This window comes from Jaculus jaculus, chromosome 6 (assembly GCF_020740685.1).
Source record: "Jaculus jaculus isolate mJacJac1 chromosome 6, mJacJac1.mat.Y.cur, whole genome shotgun sequence".
Lineage (NCBI taxonomy): Eukaryota > Metazoa > Chordata > Mammalia > Rodentia > Dipodidae > Jaculus > Jaculus jaculus.
The window spans coordinates 127,880,603-127,901,572 of record NC_059107.1 but is presented as its reverse complement, the minus strand read 5'-3'; positions in this window follow the sequence as shown (position 1 = coordinate 127,901,572).

Sequence of the window (20,970 nt, the reverse complement as noted above, 5' to 3'; positions counted from 1 at the left end):
TCAGAGATGCAGGGATGGTTCAACCTACAGAAATTTAAAAGCATGATATACCACATAAGTTTAAAAAAAAATGATCATTTCAATAGATATAAAGAATGACTTCAGCAAAATACAACATCATTTCATGGTTAAAATGCTTTAGAAAACAGGCATAGCTCGCCACAATAAATGCTATATATAAAGCACTGGGAGCCCAAGTCATACTTAATGGGGAAATACTAAAGGAGTTCCCATTATGATAGGGAATAAGACAGGGGTGGTCTTTCTCACCCCTGCTGTTTAGCATAGTACTAGAGGTCCTAGCCCAAGCCATAAGACAAGTAAACAATATAAAATGGGTACAAATTGGAAAGGAAGAAGTCAAATTAGCCCTATGTGCAAATGGCATCATCTTATACATAAGTGACCTGAAAGTCTCTACCATAAAACTCTAAAGGTGATAAGTTCCTTCAGCAAAGTGGCACAGTGAAAAATCAACACACATATCAGCAACCTTTTTTATACACAAAAGATAAATATACAGAGAAAAAAATCAGCAAGGCTATATCATTTTAAATAGCCACCAAAAATAAAAATCAAATACCTTGGAATGACACTAAACAAGGATGTGAAAGACTTATATATTGCAAACATAATAACACTCAAGAAAGAAATTCAGGAGAACATGATATTTTGGAAATACCACACATGTACCTGAAAAGGGAGAATTAATATTGTGAAAATGGAAATTTGACAAAAACCAACATACAGATTCAACACAATACCAGCATGACTCTTCTCAGACATACAAAATATAATCTCAAAATTCATATGTAATGGAAGAAAGCCTTGGATATCTAAAAATATCCTCAGAAAAGTAATACCTCTGGATTCATAACTATACTCCATCTAAAGCTATACTACAGAGTGATAGTAACAAAACTAACATGTCACTGGCAAAGAAGAGGAATATAAATTAGGCAATTAAAATTATTATGACATTTAGAATAAATAGTTGTGCTTAATTTCTTTGAAAATTAAGTTAGGCATTGAGTTGTAGAAACTGTTTGTTTCAAGTTGCTGAGAGAAAATAGGTTAAAAATTTAAATTCTGCTAAAATAGTAAATCCAGAGATTGCAAGCATAACAACAAAAATAAACAATACATGAAGTACAAAAACTGGCATTTTTGTTGCTCTAGCTGCAGGTTTGGGATTGGTGAATGTTTATTGCATCATGATTACCAGACACAGAATACTTTGTGGAGGCAACAGAGATTAGATCTTATATTCCCTTTATGCAAGAATTAGAACTAGGAAAATCGCAGTAAAGCCTGAATCCTTATAAAACTTCATTTTTAATGAAAATGTACATAATAAAATCCATGCATACATTCAGGGACATCTCAAAGAAAACAGTCCTCTCACCTTGAGTTCTGTTGAAGCTCAGAGTTTCAGAAAAAAATAAACAAATAAAAGGTTCTGTGAATGTAGATTAACTCCATGGTTCAACAACTCACAGCACAAAAATTAACATATGTATTTGTTGTAATTTGCTACTTATCTGTAGTCATGAATTACAAAGGAAAGTTTCCTGAAGTAAAACAAACAGATTGACTTTAAATTCCATAACATTAGTTACAAATAGTTTTAAAAAAACAAATAAAGTAAATAAAGGTCAGGTAACAATTTCAAAAATACAAAACTTGAGAAATAATCATCTATCTTCAAATAATGTCAATATACATAAAAATTAAAGCAGTTCAGAAAATTAAGAAGCTGGCAAAGTAGTCTGAAACAATTTTAGAAATATGGTAAAATAAATGTTTTGCAAGGGAATAATTCAAATACTTAGAATAATGCAAATAGAAAATATAAATTTCAATAAAACTAAATAAATCTTACAGACATTGAATTCAAATGCTCAAAACATAAGCAAACTTTCAGATAAAGGTGTGAAAGTCATTTAGTGAGCTGCATCAGAAAAGTGGAGAAATAACAAAAAACTAAGCAGAGAAATATAAAAATTGACAAAAAGTTAGGTGAAAAGGACAGAGATCATGACACTAATTTCAAAAAATGTATGAACAATGTAAAATGAGCTCGTGTGTTGGTCAGTTTTGGGTTGCTATAACAAACCTGTGAAAAACAACTCAAAAGAAGAAAGCTTTCTTCTGGCTCACAGTCCTACAATTTCAATTTAGTCTGGTCACAGTTTTATAATCACTGGCTCAGTTGCCTTTAGGCCTGAGGTGGTACTGAGACATCATAGCAGGGATCAAGTAGTAACATAAAACAGTTCACCTCATGGTGGACAGGAAGGGCCATGGATAAAACATATCCTTCAAAGACATCCACCAATGGCCTACTTCTTCCAAATGGTCCTCACCTCCATTAGGTCAATTCATTGATAATTTCCTTATGGGCTATTCCACTGAGGGAATGTATCCTTCATAATCTAATGATATCTCAAATACTCATCAATAAGCAACCTAGACTTTATCCAAGGCATTGGCGGACCATTTCAGATTCATGTTTTATCATTCTGTCTAGGACCCCAAATGTTCATGCCAATTTCATAATGCAAAGGTAGTTAAATTCAAGCACTTCTCAAAGTCTCAAAAGTTCTAGCATTTCTAAAATGCCTTTGTTCAAAGTCTCCTCTGAATAGAAAGAATCAAATCAATACCAAAATCCAGCAGGATAAGCATTAGAACCTGTAGCTCCATATCAAGAATCTGGCACACAATAGCATGCCGTGACTTCCCATGGGCTTTGCCCACTCTGCCTCAATAGCTGGACAGCTGCCACACCCATGGGTTGTCCCCTACGCTGGTTCTAATTGATGCCTGTGGCTTGCTTTGGTGTCTTTGTCTTCCTGGATTCTTCACTGCAGCTTAAACACTACTCTCATAGCTTCATACAGCAGCCTATGAGGTCAGCATACAGGAACCGTCACTTTTTTGCATATTTCCTCACCTCTCAGGCTTTCCTTTGAAATCTGGTGGAAGTATTCTTGATTTTTCCACAACTCTTACACTTTGCTGGCTGGCAAAACCAGGAAAACATAGGGGGTAGCAGGGTCTGACACATTGGCAGCAGCAATTGGACCCCTTTGGACTACGTCTGTACCATCCCCTTGTTGCCTAAATATGACCACACACAAAGAAGACTCCCATAGGAGGCCCTGTATGAACAGAAGTCCCCATAAGTCTGTTTTAAAAGCTAATATTTCAGATGTCATTAGGCGCATTCAGGGTGCTATGACCTTAGACAAAGCAAATATTTCAAATTAGTTTATAATTTTATACTCTTGAACTACAATGGATAGGCCCTACCCAAGTCCTGAAATGCCCTCAAGGTATCTTTGCTATTATCCAGGTATAAAATAACCAGCTTCTTTTAAATTGTACATATCTGTACCATGTGCACCTTCCTTGATCCTAACTTTGAACCTTTGAACATGCTCTTGGAAAAAAAAAAAAAACAAAACAAAACAAAACAAAAAAAACTAAGTTTTTCAAATCCTGTTTTGTGGGTTTGCTCCCAATTTTCACTGTAAATTGGCCTAAAACCAGTTAGAATTACCTACAGCAAAGCCTACATGCTGTACCTCTTTAGAATTTCCTCCACCATATTCATTAGCCGGCCACTTTAAACTTGGACTCCTCCAAAGATTCATAGCATGGACAGAAGCCCTTTGCCAGAATGAATCATGGATGACCTAATGTGCAATCCCCAGCAGAGTGCTCATTTCTGCCTGAAACCTCACGAGTGCAGTCTTTGTTCTGCTATCAACGTTCTGATCCCCCACCAAAATGGCCTGTGTAAATCTTTTCATAGCTTCTTATAAGCTGCTTATAGACAGCTTTTCCACACTTTTAATTCTTCCCTTGAATCATTTCTGTCCAAAGGCTCTTAACCATGTGGCCAGATAAGTCTACAGCAATAGTCCCATGTTTAGGGACCCACCCCAAATAATTTCATCAAATATTCAATTTATCAACAGATTCATCCACAGATTGGGTTGAAGCACTCATATCCTCAGAGGTCAAATTTCATGGCCATGTGAGGCTTAGGCGACTGCCAGGCTCCTCCCTGGTGGGTAGGTAGTGCTGGGGAGGGACCAGGCCCGCTGGTTCCTCCCAAGGGGTTGAGGAGAAGGATGAGCATGGGATGACTCAGAACCTCTCCTAATCACCAGAGGAAAACCACACTGAGTCAGGAGTCTTGTCAAAGCAGGAACTCACTTTATTGTTACAGGCAGTTGCCTATATAATGTTGGGAACGAAGGCTGGGATTCTAGGATGGGGAGAGGTAAGGGCCAATAGTAAACTGTGACTATTGAAATGATAATTCCAACTCCTCAGCAGAAGTAGCAGGTAAGAAGCCATTAGGCGTCTTGCTGAGTCCTAGCTGGCCAGAGACAGGTCACCAAACTTTAGCTAGGCTCAGGATGTTCCACTAGGCCTCACGCCTGGGCCTCTTAAGGCCCAACAGGCGACCAGGAGCAGCATGTTATGATTTGGATAAGAAGTGTTTATCATATTTAAACATTCTTGTTTGAACTTTTAAACCATTATTAATAAGACTGGGCGTAATTTTCTACAGTACGCATTCAGTGAGATTAAAATGGAAACAATCAGAAAACCTCCATTATATAATTAGAGGATTAAAGAGTTATTCCTTAGATACAAAGTCATAGAATTCAGAAAGTACTTTAAAGTTGTGAACTACTATGTATCAGAATTTATGAAAAGTATATGACAAGTATTAATTGGAAAATGTCTACTCATTGAGTCTATTAAGATATATTAATATATGCAATGAATGATATGACCACTTAAATCAGGGAGCTAACATAAAATATGTGTGTGTGTGTTTGTGTGTGTGTGTGTGTGTGTGTGTGTGTGTGTGTGTGTGTGAAAATTGAGGAAAAGACTAGTGAAGGAGAAAAATAGCCAAGAAAAGAGGATTAGCAAAACCAAATGCACATTTATTTATTTATTTATTTATTTATTTATTTATTTATTTATTTATTTGAGAGAGACAGACACAGACAGAAAGACAGATAGAGGGAGAGAGAGAGAATGGGTGCGCCAGGGCTTCCAGCCTCTGCAAATGAACGCCAGACACGTGTGCCCCCTTGTGCATCTGGCTAACGTGGGACCTGGGGAACTGAGCCTCGAACCGGGGTCCTTAGGCTTCACAGGCAAGCGCTTAACCGCTAAGCCATCTCTCCAGCCCCCAAATGCACATTTTTTTTAACATTACTAATGTAACTGATAAACTTCAAGTAAGATTCAGTAAGGAAAAAACGAGGAAATCAATGCCTAAATCATTTGAACAACAGGAAAGGGTAAAGAAAACAATTAATATTGACAAAGCAGATTCATAACATAACTTTCTATGATGGTTGATATTGAATGGGAACTTGACAGGACCTAGAATCACCTGGGAGATATTACCTACATTAGGTTATCCTCTGTATGTGACTCTAAGGGATTACCTAATCTTGATTAGTTTAATTGAAGTGGGGAGACACACTTTAACTAGGGAGATACCATTCCCTAAGCTGCAATTCTGGACACTACAAAAAAGAGAGCTGGCACAGCAGCGGCATTGTGGCTTGCAGCTTTTTCACTGTGTGTGACCAGGTACCTCAAGCACTGGCTACCATGCCCCCGCCACCATGATTGACTGTAACCTCAAATATAATGCAGCTAAATTATTTTCAGCAGAAATTTCCAAGAAAGTATTCAGAAGAAAGCCATAGTTAATCCCACTTAGAAACATACAGCAAAAGTTTCATTCATATTTCCAAAAAAATTAAATGTGGGTCTGGAGACATGTCTACATAGTTAAAGGCCCTTGCTGGCAAAGCCTGACAACCTGGGTTCAATCCTCCAGCACCCACATAAAAGCCAGATGCACAAAGGTGCCCATGTATCTGAAGTTCATTTTCAGTAGCAAGAAGCCCTGGGACAGCCATTCTATCTCTCTCCCTCCCTCTCTTTCAACTTGCAAATAAACATATTTTAAAAAATACTTTAAATGCAATAAGCATCTCATGATGAATTCCAACTTGGTTACATTGCAGAAAGTTGCAACAATAATTTACACTTTGAACTTAATTGATAAATATTCATGAACATTTCAATGGAATGAAAAGAAAATATCACTAAAAGTAGATTAATACCTTTTTATTTAATTTAATTTATTTATTTATTTTTTATTAGTTTTCTATTCTGCAAGTACAGGCAGTTTGGTACCATTATTAGGCTCATCTGTGACCTATCCCCTCCCCATTGCCCCCTCCTTGTTGAGGTATATGGGTCGTGCATTGTGGAGTTAGCCCACAGTTATTGGTACGATAAATGTCTCTGGATATCATGACCCAACATATGGCTCTGACATTCTTTCTGCCTCCTCTTCTGCAAAATTTCCCTGAGCCATGTTGGGTTCATTTTTGGTCTCTTTCAGTGATGATATGTTGGGGCTCTGGCTCTCTGATTTAGTAGGCGCTGATTTTTCTCTGTGTTGGTCTTCTTCCCCCTTGTGCTGGTATCCAGTTCGTCAGGAAAACAGCACTCTTGCTTGTTTCGCCAATTATCCTTAATTTCAGTCAGGGCCCTTTGGAGGTATGATGGGGTGGCTCTCTCCTTAGGATCTGCATCTATCTGAAAAAGAGAAGTAGATTCTCCAACAGAAAGTAAGTTAGTTCCAGGAAAAATGAGATGGCCCTTACTTTTTTAATAGAGAGTTTAAAAGATGCAGGCCCTCTTGTAGCCCATGACTGATGGTAGCTTGATATTGGAGAGTGAGTGGTCTTTTGTTTGGATGTGGTTCTGACTTTGTTTCCCAGCTCCAGCTATGGGTCTAGTACTACTGAGGGGAATCAGTTACCGAATCAAGAGCAGTTGGTTCCCCACCATGGCTGTGTGCCACTATTGCACTTGTGTGGGCATTACAACAGGTTATTTGCTGCTAAGTAGGTTGGACCATGAGTTGCTTGGACAGATATTGGTCGTTTCCCTCTGTCACCCAGGTAGCACCTTCTGGCACTAGACACGCTGACTGTCTGGGGACTGACTCTCTCCTGGCTTCCAGCCATGCCCTTCCATTTTACATGTCAGCTGCATATGGTGTCTTCAGCAATATGGTCTTACCACTAACTTTTGGTGGGTCATCAAATACTCTGACTGAAAACTGTCATTCATTTAGAAAACCTAGTAGGTTTCTCTGATCAAAAACTCATTGTGGGTGATAGCCCCATACTGGTACTGGGAGTTACAGGTCAGTGTCCTGTAAGAAAATGAAGAAAAAAAGTAACTAATATATAGGAGATAGAGAGGAGAGAGAGAGAGAGGGAGAGGGAGGGAGGGAAGATGTAGAAGATTTAGGTTAGTCTTGATCCTACCCTCTCCATTGTCTTGTGGTTCAGGTGTTTCCTGTAAGGGCCTGGTAAAGATTCAGCCATTTGGTCTGCCTTTTAGGAAGAAGAATTTTATGGTAACATTGCCGTTTGGGTCTAGATTAGTGTTTCCCACCCTTTCGATGCCCTCCCCTCCGTCTGTATCCCTCTTAGTATCTAGTCCATGAGGTGCTTGCTGGGTATGTAAGGTATCTTGGGTAGATTCAGGTTAGGTGCTGTAGATGAGTGAGACTATGTGGTGATTTTTTTTCTGTGATTGGGTGAGTTCACTGAGAATGATCTGTTCCAGGTTCACCCATTTTTCCTCAAAATTCTTTGTGTTGTTTTTTCTTACTGCTGTATAGAATTCCATTGTGTAGATATACCACATCTTAGTTATCCATTCTTCTAGTGATGGACATCTGGGTTGATTCCAGATTTTAACTATTATGAATTGAGCCGCTACAAACATGGTTGAGCAAATCTCTCTGGCCTGTGGTTTGAAGGTTTTAGGGTAGATGCCCAGTAAGGGAAGAACTGGGTCTGTTGGTATCTCTATACTCAGCTTTTTCAGGAGTCTCCATATTGCTTTTCAAAGTGGTGGTACCATCCTACATTCCCACCAACAGTGGATGAGTGTTCCTGCTTTTCCACATCCTCACCAGCATTTATTTTCATTTGACTTTTTGATGTTTGCTCTCCTTATTGGGATAAGGTGGAATCTCATAGTTGTTTTAATTTGCATTTGTCTGATGATTAGGGATGATGAACATTTTCTTAAGTGTGTATTTTTTTTTTTTTTGTATTTCTTTGTATTTTTCTTTGTATTTCTTCCTCTGTAAACTGCCTGTTCATCCCTTTGCCCCATTTTGTGAGTGGGATGTTTGACTTCTTACTGTTTAGATTTTTGAGATATTTGTAGATTCTAGACCTTTTTTTAAATGCTCTCAGTAAGCTAAAAATGGTAAGGAATTTATTTTGTGGAAATTCTGTCTTAAAAAGCCTGTAACAAATATCATACTTAGTCTTCTAATCTTAGAAACATTCCTTTCAAACAGAAGTTTATACTTGTTATAATAGATAGCCTAAACACTAACAGGAAGAAAAGAATCAGTAGAAAGCAGTTGTAGACACATCATTTTTAGAGAAATTAGCGATTACAAGTTCTACAAAGAAAATAAATGTCAAAGAAGCAGACCTCTCTTATTTACAGTAAATTCATGGTGTAGTTGTAAGATTTGAAAATATGCCAACAAGACAATTATGTTCAGAGAATGTTTCCTATGAAATTATTTTAAAATACATGGTTCACTCCAATAAACTTCTTAGGCATAAAATCTGTTTATTCATCAAATTTGCTACTTATCCAATAGCCATTAACAGTTCAATCTATAACTTGAAAATACCTTTATAATACCCAATGAATGTATTAGATAATAATAAATGCCTCTAAATATACATATGATTCAAATAAATAACATCAAAATAAATTGACTATCAGAGACATAATAGGAAATATGTATAAAATGGATATATAACTGATTTGCAGTTGAGGAACGATATGCATTTTATCCAATATAATTTGTAATTTAAACAATGTTTTAGCTTTATACCACAAAATAAATCACATTAAGCTTAGCCCCAAATTTATATAGACAAATAATGGGACCCAAACTGAAAATTTAAGTAGGAGTCTGAACACAGATAGACTACTATAGCCTGGTATAAAATGCCATTTATTATAAAATTATGTTTAAAACAATTATTGTGAAGGAATTAGATTAAGAAGGAGAAAAATACTAAAAGAGAGAAAGAGAAAACAAATAATAAACCATGTTTGGTAATTTTCATTAAAAACATATTTTGTTTATTATTTAGTTTAACTTAACTTAATATACATGTCACAACATGGGTTGTTAAGGCATAAATGGATTCTCTCCCACCCTGGAAAGCTGGAAGTCCAGACTCAAGATGCCAGTGTGATCACATTCCTAAAACTCTGAACAAAAATTCTTTATCTTTCTTTCTGGCTTGTCTGGCATTCATTATAACATCAAGAAACCCTGGTGGGCCCATACATGCATACACATGCAACAAAATGCACACACACACACACACACACACATGCACATATACATGTATGCACATAAAAATACATTTTTAAAGTAATATATACATTTTTAATTGCATATAATTATCTGTAGTAGAAGAAAGCACAACTGTTAATACCTCATTATTCTGTGTTAAATTAATCTCAAATTTCCATGCATAATTTTCCAGAATTATATGACAACTAAACCTAACTTAATGGCAAACAACAGAGTGTAAAAGAAAATTTAGTGTAGACTATTATTATGATACTGAACTACAGAAATATCTCTAAGTTTTTAGGATATAAAATGGGATCTACTTCAAAGATTTTAAGTCATTCACTATTTAGACATACAGGTCACTATGAAATGCTTGAATGAAGTTTATAAACACTGTGTTTCACATTTGTATATTTTCTTTGTGGGTTAGTATGAAAAGAAGATAATTGTAAACTAATAATTCTATGACCCCAGTGGGATTATAAATGTCATGTAGATAGTTTTCACAGTTGTACTTCTAAACAGATGGGTTTTAAATGGTATATAGCCCAGAGCCCTTGTAAATAACTAAAAATCATTAATATGAGTGAATAGAGGTATTTGCTTTTTATAAACACTGGAGGAAATGATACCTGCAAAACACAGGGACTTTTTCTTACATTTGTGGTTCCATGTCCATTTCAGCCAAATGAAAATTGAATGATTTCATATAATTTAGTTAATGAAATTGAATTATAAAACTTTTAAAATAGTTTGCTTAGTAACTAAAAGATCAAAATTACATAATTGTCTGAATAAGAAAAAATTCTATGTTTGAAATATTTTCATCAAACAACAAGAATCTCTTTGAGTATGATTATAAAGCATTTTAAAATGAATGCAGTAAAAGGTATTTGGCCAATATAATAGTAATCACACACACACACATATGCATGCTGAGATTTAGCTCAGTGGTAAAATACTATGCATTTGTGTGAGTCTATGGTTCAATCCCTAGCACTATAAAAAAAGTTTACTTATGCAATCTCATAATTCATACCTTTTTCACATTTTCTAAGTTCATATGTGTTTCACCCTGACATAGGAAATCTAACTCTAGAATTTGTTTCACATGTAAAGCCTTAATATTATTACTTGTGAGCCTGGCATGGTGAAGCATACTTTTAATCCCAGCACTCAGGAGGAGGCAGAAGTAGGAGGATCACCATGAATTCAACGCCATCCTGAGACTACAGTAAACCTGGTACAGCAAAACCCTATCTAAGATAATAATAATAATAATACTTTTGGGCTGAAGAGCTTGCTCAGTGGTTAAAGGCATTTTCTTTCAAAGCCTGATGCCCTGGGTTTGGTTCCCCAGAACTCACATAGAGCCAGATGCACAAAGTGGCACATGCTTCTAGGGTTCTTTTGAGAGTCAGGAGTCCTTGCCACACCCATAACCATTCTCCATCTGCCTCTCACTCCCTCTATCTCTCAAAAACAATGCATATTACTTATGAATCACCATTGAGGTTATCAGGAAAATATCCAAATATGTATTTAGCAATTCTTTGATCCAATAAGTTCCCCCAAAATAATTCCTGGAATAGCAATTTTCTTATGTGTGTGCAGCCTTCTGAGAGTAGCACAATCTCTGATACCTGACAACTTAGTGTTGCATCCTGTTTCCATCATATAGTGACCATTTGACCAGGGTAAATATATGATCTTTCTAAGCTTCTGTAGCCCACGGCTTTCCAGATAAATAGTTTAATATTGATAGCATGAAATTTAAAATTACTTAAAACCTACTGTACACTGAACTAAGTAATACTGGTATTATTTATGCTTTGTCTAAGCATTGTCAGCTAAATTTTCTTTAGGACAGAAGCCTCAGGAGAACAATTAGAACACAAGACAAAAACTTCCCTGCTTGCTAGTTCCTGACAATAGGGACCCTAGAGTCATCCTTTCTTTGACAAATACAGTGACTCTAATTCTCAGCTTTTGTTTAATTGCACAGTAGTTACAGCAGGATCACCATGTACTGTCTTCTTCCACACTCCTAATTAGATACCAAAACTGCATGGATGCCTTAGTGCCAGCTCTCCAGGGACCTACCCCAAGCTTCTGTTTGACAATGTCAACTGTAGCTAGACTTTCTCCAGCCTAAATGGGGCAGTGATCACCTGGAAGTGAAAAAGTTTAATTTTTGTCCTCTACTATTTTTCAGTCTTTTCATCCAATCTTTGCAGATATCAGTAATAATTATAGCTAGTTTATATCAGAACTTTGTGTTTTAGTTCTAAACAAATATGAAACAGCATGGTAAATACTATGCAGGAGATATCTGTAATTACCATAATCATGTGACCTCAAAAGTAATTTCCTTCTGAGTATGTATATGTAATGTGGTCTGTGTGTGGTGTGATATGTTTAGTGTATGTATGCACATATGTGTGCAGACATGTGTGCCCCATAGCACCCTATACAAAAGCCAGAGGAGAAATTAGGATGGCCTTACTCCAGCACTTATCCATATATTTCCTTGACACAACGTCTCTCACTGAATCCGAAGAGGCCATTTTTGGTCAGACTTACTCATGAGCAAGCTCCAGAACTGGTCAGGAAGGTCTCTGCTGTACATAGACAAGGCCCACAGGCACACAAGGCCAGCCCCACTGTTTAAGTAGGTGCTGCGGAATGGGACTCAGGGTGAATCAGGCTCTCGTGTTTGTGCAGCAAGCACTCCTACCTGCTGAGCCATTACCTCAGCCTCTTACTGGGTTTGTTTATATAAATCTTTCTGTGGATACCATGGAAACAAAACTTTAAATAATTGTACACAGGTTTTACTGTGACAGTTGTGATCATTTTATAGTAGGTTGTTAGAAGACATTTTTCAAAATGGAATTCATAAAATAAATATCTATAAACTGTTTGTTGAAAGTAGTTCTTTTCAAGCAAAGATCCCTAGTCCTTTACACACAAGCTTTAACTGTGCTAGTTCTAAATGAAAGAATTTTGTGCTTTTAAATTTTGCTAATAAAATAAAGGATTTTCAGTTCTTTACATTCATTTACATAATAATTTCAGTACCAGAATAGTCATGATGAGTCAGTAACTTTGTAGATATTTCAAAAACTGGGAAGTTTACATAGAATGATAAAATTGTAGAGCAGCATAAAAGTAAAAAAAGACTCACATCACCCATACCTAGCTTTACTGTAGGAAAGCTATAGCAATAAAGACAGTGTAAATAATAAAGAAATAAAGAAAACTGAAATGATGAAAATAATACCACCCATAAATAAACATGATAAAAATTACAAAATCAGGGCTGGAGGGGTAGTTGAGCAGTTAAGGTGCTTGCCTGCAAAGCCAAAAGACCCAGGTTTAATTACCCAGGACCCATGTGAGCCATATGCACAAGGAGGGACATGCGTATGGAGTTTGTTTGCAGTGGCTGGAGGCCCTAGTGTGCCATTCTCTCTCTCTCCCCTCTCTTTCTCTGTCAAATAACTAACTAAATAAAACCAAAATATTTTAAAAATTACAAAATCAAAACCCACAGAACAGAATGGAGAACCAAGAAACAACTCCACAAAAATGTCGTGCAGTAGTTCTGGACAATGCACCAAGCATGGTCCAGCGTGGAAAGACTTGTCATTTAACAGAAGGTTCAATGTCAACTGTACATCCACAAACAAAACTAAAAGAAAGTGGCCTTAGATAATGAACAAAGGAAAAATACTTTTCAATAAAAATTAATAACAGAGGATCACAAACTTAAATGGAAAATGTGAACTTATGTGCTTTATTTTGTTCTTATTTGAGATACAGCAATTAAACACAAGGGTAACAGGAAAATTTGAGATAGTAGACCTTATTAAAATGGGAGATGTTTCTCTTATTAATGTTAAAATAGGATAAAAATGCAAGGCAGTAACTGGGGCGAATGTTAGCAAAAGTTATCTCATAAAAGAACCATATGTGAAGTAGACAAAGAACACTAATAAGAAAACAAGTGATCCAAATAACATATTGTCAAAGAGGAACATAGGAGTGGTTCTTCCAATAATACAGTGGAAAATTAAAATTATGGATAAAACAATATCTAAATAAGACCCAGAGCACTGACTTCAAATGCTGCCAGGAATATGGAGCCATAGGAACTCTCCTTCATTGTTGCTAGTCATGCAATATGATAAAGCCACTTTGCAATACATTTAGCAGTTTCTTACCTAGATAAATATAGACATAGCATATTATTAATCAATTGTCCTCCCAGATATTTATACATATTAGTTACAAATATATACATACAAAAGCCTGCACATCAATGTTTATAACAGCTTTATTCCTGGTTGCTTCATTTATATTTTATTTATTTATTCATTTGAGAGAGAGAGAGAGAGAAAGAAGAGAAAGAGAGAGAGAGAGAGAGAGGGAGAGAATGGTTACACTGGGGCCTCCAGCCACTCTAAATGAACTCCAGACACATGTACCACCTTGTGCATATGGCTTACAGGAGTACTGGGGAATGGAATCTATGTCCTTCTCCCTGCAGGCAAGCACCTCAACTAGTAAGCCATTTCTTCAGCCCTGATTGCTTCATTTAGAATTGCTTTCAATAGTTAAGAGACAAAAACACTTTTCTCACATCCACATAAAGAAAAAAAAAACTCACTAAAATATTGAGATAAAATCTACCAATACATGTCTTAGTGAAAGTCACATAGGAAAGGTTAAGCATTGTAGATTCTAATTATTTAATTACAGTGTGAAGTACATATGTATAAAATTAGTTAAACAATCCTGGTTGCTGGGGGGGGGCATGAAAAGGCAAGATGGACACATTGGAAGAATGAGCACATTACTGAGGATACTGAAGGTACAATAATGTTGGATATATGATATTATGCACTTGTGAAAACCCAGACATGGCCAACACAAAGTGTGAATCAATGTAAACTGTAAATTTTATTATATAATGATGTATGAACATAGGTTCAGTTATAAAAAAATGTACCATATTAACACAGATATCAGTAATAGGAGTAATGGTATGGAGGAGGAAAAGAGTGGCAGGAGCTACTTAATTTCTGTTAAAACTTTAAACCAAAAACTGCTCTGAAAAAGTCTAATTTTTGTAAAAATGACATTTTCCACTATGAGAAAGTCAACAGCTACTTTTTAATGCTTATTTACTCATTCACCGTGTTTGTTTCAGTTGCATTTAATGTGGGAAATAATATGTGACATATATATCTATATATCACCTATATCTATATAATCCATATCTATATCTGTTCCTCTCCTTCTCTCTCTCTCTCTCTCTCTCTCTCTCTCTCTCTCTCTCTCTCTCCATATATATATATGTGTGTGTGTGTGTGTGTATGTATAATGTATACACTTAATGGTCCATTATTCATAAAAATGATTTGATGATGGTGAGAGGATATGTTTCCTTTGAGGTTATTTAACTCAAAAACTTTATTATACTATAATCAGAAAAAGTATTTTGTTTGCATATTGGTGGTGGATTACAAATAATGTTCCACGTTTTAGTCACCTACTTCCTTAGGAATGAGGTAGCAAGATCTGTCTAAAATATAAAGACAGGGCTGGAGAGATTGCTCAGCAGTTATTTCACTTGCCTGAAAAGACAAGTGACCTAGGTTTGATTCCCCAGTACTCATGTAAGGCAGCTGCACAAAGTAGCATGTGTCTGGAGTTTCTTTGCAGTGGCTGCAAGCCCTCTTGTGCCCAAACTTTCCTCTGTGTTTCTCTTTCTCTCTGTCTGTGTCTCTCTGCTTTCAAATAAACAAATAAAATATAGAAGCAATTTTTTGTGTCACTAAAATATTTTTAATTCTAAAACATACATATATTAGATATGAATGACATCATAACAATTTATTATAAACTAGATGACTTGAAACACCAGAAGTCTTCAAAAAATATTGCAAGAGGCTCTCTGAAGAATTTTTCTTCTCTCATCCTAGCTTCCAGCTGCAGCTTGCAATCATGTGGTTTCTTGATTCACAGATGCAATAATCTAAACCCTGTGTCTTTTGACAAATGTGCTTCTTTCCTACTTCTGTCTAAATCTCTCCCTGCTTTAACAAAGACATCATCTGCATAAGTTGCTGAATATGTAAAATTCTCCTATGCACTATGACCTCACAGTTAACCGCATGTGTATAGACTTTCTTATATAGCCCACTTCTCATAGGTCAGGAAAATACACTTTTTCAGCTCATAGAACCATGTTTTCAAATGCCCACTTCATAGTGAATTCAAGCCAGAGATGACAGAATTGACAATGCTTTCTATACAAACATGAGCATGTGACTTTAAAGTGATATTTATTTGCAATTTTATAGCATATAAAATTACATGTATTAATCAACAATGCTCACATATTATATACTAATAGTGAATAGACATAACATAAAAGATAACTTTATATCACCAGACTGATTTTTATATATTTAACTCCATACTTCTAGAGCTACTAAATGAACTTTATAATTGCCAATGCAACTATAAATAAAAAAGAAATACCTTAAAACTTCTCATTTTCTGGTTACCTATTTTACAAGTAATTCTACACACTATATTAAAATTCTGGATTTGTTCATCAAAATAACATTAAATACAAATTCAAAATTATATCATGGTATTATACTCCTAACATTCGCAGTTTAACTCTAAAGTGCATAGAAAAGGTCTACCACTTTCATTTATTTATTTACTAGTGAAAGAGAGAAAGAATTGGCATATTGGTGCCTCTGGCCATTGCAAATGAATTCCAGACCTATGGACCACCATGTGTATCTGGCTTGCATGGGTTCTGGGGAATTGAACCTGGGTCCTTAGGCTTTGCAGGCAAGCACCTTAACTGCTAATCCATCTCTCCAGCCTTAGATATGCTACTTTCTGTTGGTGAGTGTTGCAGTAAGGTTTGCATTCATGGTAGAAATCACTGAACTAAGAGCAGGATGTGGGAAAAAAAGAGGTTTATTTTGGCTTACAGACTTGAGGGAAGCTCCATGATGGCAGGGGAAATGATGGCATGAGCAGAGGGTGGACATCACGCCCTGGCCAACATAAGGTAGACCATAGCAACAGGAGGGTGTGCCCAAACACTGGCAATGAGAAACTGGATGTAACACCTATAAACCCTCCCCCAACAATACATTGCCTCAGGAAGGCATTAATTCCAAAATCTCCATCAGCTGTGAACCTAGGATTCAGAACACCTAAGTTTATGAGGAACACCTGAATCAAACCACCACATTCCAGCCCTGTTCTCATAAGCTGATAACCATACATGATGCAAAATATAATGCATTTGTCCAATTTTAAAAGTCCCCATAGTTTTTTTTTTTTAAATCAATTCCAGTGATGCTCATATAGCCCCATAATTCAAGGTTTTAAACTGAGCTATAATACCAAAAAAATAAAAATAAAAATAAATCCCCCCAAATCCATAATGGCACAGAATAAACTGCAAAAAATGCCATTGGGCATAGCAAAATAAATATTCAACCAATAGAAGATTTAAAACAACTGGGGGAAACTTCAAATTCTATAGCATCAAGTCCAACAACTCTAGCTAGTGACAAATCTCCAAATCCGATCATTTTAACCAGCAACAAGTCTCTGGAGTTCCAATTCCACCCCTCCAGCTAGGCTACTCACAGTCCTGGAAAACTTCATTGGGGCAGGCACCTGTCCTTAGCAACCATCTTGTGGTCCAGGATCTCCACTGGGTCTCCACTGCAATCCATGGTTCATCCATTTGAATGTAGAAATTTTTATATATTCTTCTTCAGTAGTAAACATTTTTCTTTTTATTAAATTTGTGATTAAAGTACAATTTATTCACAGAACGATTTGCAACTACTGATCAGTGCAGGCTTCCTCATAACTATTAAAGAAAAAAATATTTGAGAATTTCCATAGATTGTATACTGTCATGGGAAAACAATTTTCCATTTAATTTTCCATATGAAAATTAAATATCTTATATAATAAAATATGTTATGTAGTAATAAAGATGACATTGGTTTCATACTAAACTTGCTTTTCGCAATTTTCTATATGTTGCTTTATTCAGTTTTTATTGATTTTAATTTTATTGTACTGTGCTGTGAAAAGACAATAGGTATGATTTCAGCATTTTAATTTTTATTACTACTTACTTTGTGGCCTGATATATGTCCTATCAGAAAGAACTTCCATGTGGTAATATGAAATATATGAACTCTGTATGCATGTGCCATTTATTGCAACTGGCTTTATTTGGGTACTAGAGATTTGAATCCTTACTCTCAGGCTTGGAAGGCCTCTTAGCTACCTCTGCAGCTCCTCTTTAGTGATTTTTTTTTTAAATGAAAACCATCAGGAACAAAAATAATTGAAATCTCCAATAGTTAATTAGCTATATCCTGAGGAATAATGTTAGGGGAATAATATTTTTTATAACAAAACCATTACATTTCTATGAGAGCAAAAGTCTTCTTAATTATAATAAACATGCTCCAATTCATAAAATTCAGTAGTCTTCAATCTGAGTCAAGGTGTTTCAGGCAGCATTGAAAAAGACTTAATTCCTTTGTGGTGTGTTGGCATTTACAGTGCAAATGCTGTGTGTTCAGAACCAAGACCGTAGTGAAGTCATGCAACATGACACAGATAAGCACTGCCTGAAACATCTCAGGTTCATTATTCACTGAAGAAATTCTATAGACCCAAAGCCAGTGGTATGTCTGTAGAGACTTCCAGTATGTGAATCCAACATAGTTTCCTAAGTACAACTTTGTCATGCAGCTCCTGGTGATGTCACTATTTTAGTACTAGAAGGCAAACCAAACCCATGTTTTCTCCAAATCTGCTACTGTTATATTATTTAGAATGAAGCAGCATACTTAAAGAATAGATCACCTTATTTTTTTATTTTTTAATTAGTTTTCTATTCTGCAAGTACAGGCAGTTTGGTACCATTATTAGGCTCATCCATGACCTACCCCCTCCCCATTGGCTCCTCCTTGTTGAGGTATATGGGTCATGCATTGTGGAGTTAGCCCACAGTTATGGGTAAGATAAATGTCTCTCCATATCATGACCCAACATGTGGCTCTGACAATAATAGATCATCTTTATAAGCACCTTCCTGGGGCTGTGGTAGGCCATCATTTCACTAGCTTGTGATTAGGCACTAGGAAATTGTATCCTGCATTGAACAAAATCTCCATGAAGTAAACAGCCCAAAGCTAATATGCCTCACAACTATGGCCAAAAATCCTTGCCACTCTGATTCACACCCAATCCCACACACCACTAAGACCAGCACAACCCTTACTTAGTATTACAGTCCATATACCTGTAAGTTGCATATTACTCAAAGACACTGGTCCCCAGATGGCAATTATAGCCCAAAAGGGATGCTGTGAAGACTTGAGGTTCAAATGACTGGGGTACATGTCTGTCCCTGACATTGGAAATCTCCAGTGTTTTTTTCCCCACAAGCTGATCTGGGACTGGGGCCCATTAGCACCTGCCATGTTAGGTTTCATGAGAACCACTAAATTCAAGTGATCTTTCCTAGGCTGACTATCCCATTCTACCTCCATTGAGAAACATGTGGTCCATTAAGTAATGCTCTGAGTTGGGGAACTGATTGCAAAGTTAGTGCCTTGGCTTCTAACTCGGATGCTAGATGGGCATTCCTAAGAGTATACGCATAATGACCTTCACTATCTGCGGTATATATCATCTCCCTCACTATATTAACCTGGAATGGATCCATGAATGAGTAGGTTTCTAGTGCAGAATTCCTTGTAGTGATGAGACTCCTGGAAGTGAATCTAGAACAGAAATCCACAAATTAGCCTTTGGACAGCTGCTTCATTTCTGACTTGCTTCACAATAGGTAGATTCTTGCACCTGCCCTGACATCTGAGAGCAGTTGCTGTACTTTGCTTCAAGTCTAAAGCCTATACACAATTTCCTGTACCTTTCTCAAGGGAGAAGTATCTGTCCCTGGGTGTGCAGCTTAGATTTGAGGTAGGAGAGAGATGTACAAATCATGCCATCCTGTCTTTCATCATGTGTATTTTAATGAAACTGGGCACTATTATCTTTTACTTGACTTTCTTAGCCTTTGTACAGTTAATTTTCTCCATGAATAATTGTTCAAATTGTTGTGCCGATGGGAGATAGCATCTCTTGCTTCTATTTTCCAGAATAAGCACAATTATTACCATATTTTTCCAATGACATCCACATGTTTACTTAGTTGATTCAACCTTTAAAAATTTCACTTATGTTTTGTTGTTACTGTACTGATCAAAGCCAGGAAACTAAATTAAATCTTGGATCTAACACTCCAAGAAGTACATAATTTTGAAGCAATACTATTATATCTACACTAGTTTTGAAAATACATAAATTTATCTCCTGTAGTATGAATTCCGAGCCCTAATCTTTGATTGAGAAGAAGGTAGCACTGTATTTTAAGTAGAAAAAAATACCCAATTTCATAGACAAGTAATAATGCTGAAGTGAGAATAGCATAACTATGGAGGCAAGGAGGTGGGTTGACTAAACAAAGGTAACTTTAATGTTTGACTTATACTTTCTGATGATGCTACTTGCAGTTTCAACATCTGCCTTTACCTTCAGGGATTTGTATGTCAGGTCTGCAGTCCAAACCAATACAAGGGGTATTTCTAAAGACTTTATGCTCCAGACTAAATTTTCTTTATTATAAAAGACTTCTTTACTAAAACCATTTCATATATTTGCCATCATTCTGTACTTCAGATTATTCATTTTATTGTACATATCTATATTTTATATGTAAAATTCTTACTACTAGCTAAATAAGTTGAACAAAATCATAAACATCTTTTGTCTCCTGGTGCTGGTATTTGAAACCTAGTGCCATAGCCACATCCCAAGCCTAAAAGCAGAGACTCCATGCATTCCAGATTCTTCATTGGAAAGTAAGAGACGGAATTTGTAGCCATATTATTGGCACATTATAAGCACATCTAATGGTGTGTTGCTATTTTAATTGTTATTGAGGTCAGTATTCTTATGTTGTCATTTCAAGATGGAGGTTATCCTCTATGCTCTCTACAGCCTATGGGTGGTGATCTAGGGAAGGATGTGGCATACCATGAAGCTTTTATCTTTGTTTTTGGAGTCTGCAAGTATTGTCTGCTTGTAAGGATAAAAGCTGATTAGGATTGTTGAAAATTTTGGTGTCAGACTGCAGAGATGGCACAGTGGTTAAGGCACTCACATGCAAAGCCTATTGACCCTTGTTCAATTTCCCAGTACCTTGGGAAAGCAAGATGCACAAAGTGGTGAATGCATCTGGAGTTTGTTTGCAGCTGCTAGAGGCCGTGGTATCTCTCTCTCTCTTTCTCCTTGAAAAAACAAATATATATGTATGTGTGTGAATATATATAAATATATGTTAAAGTAAA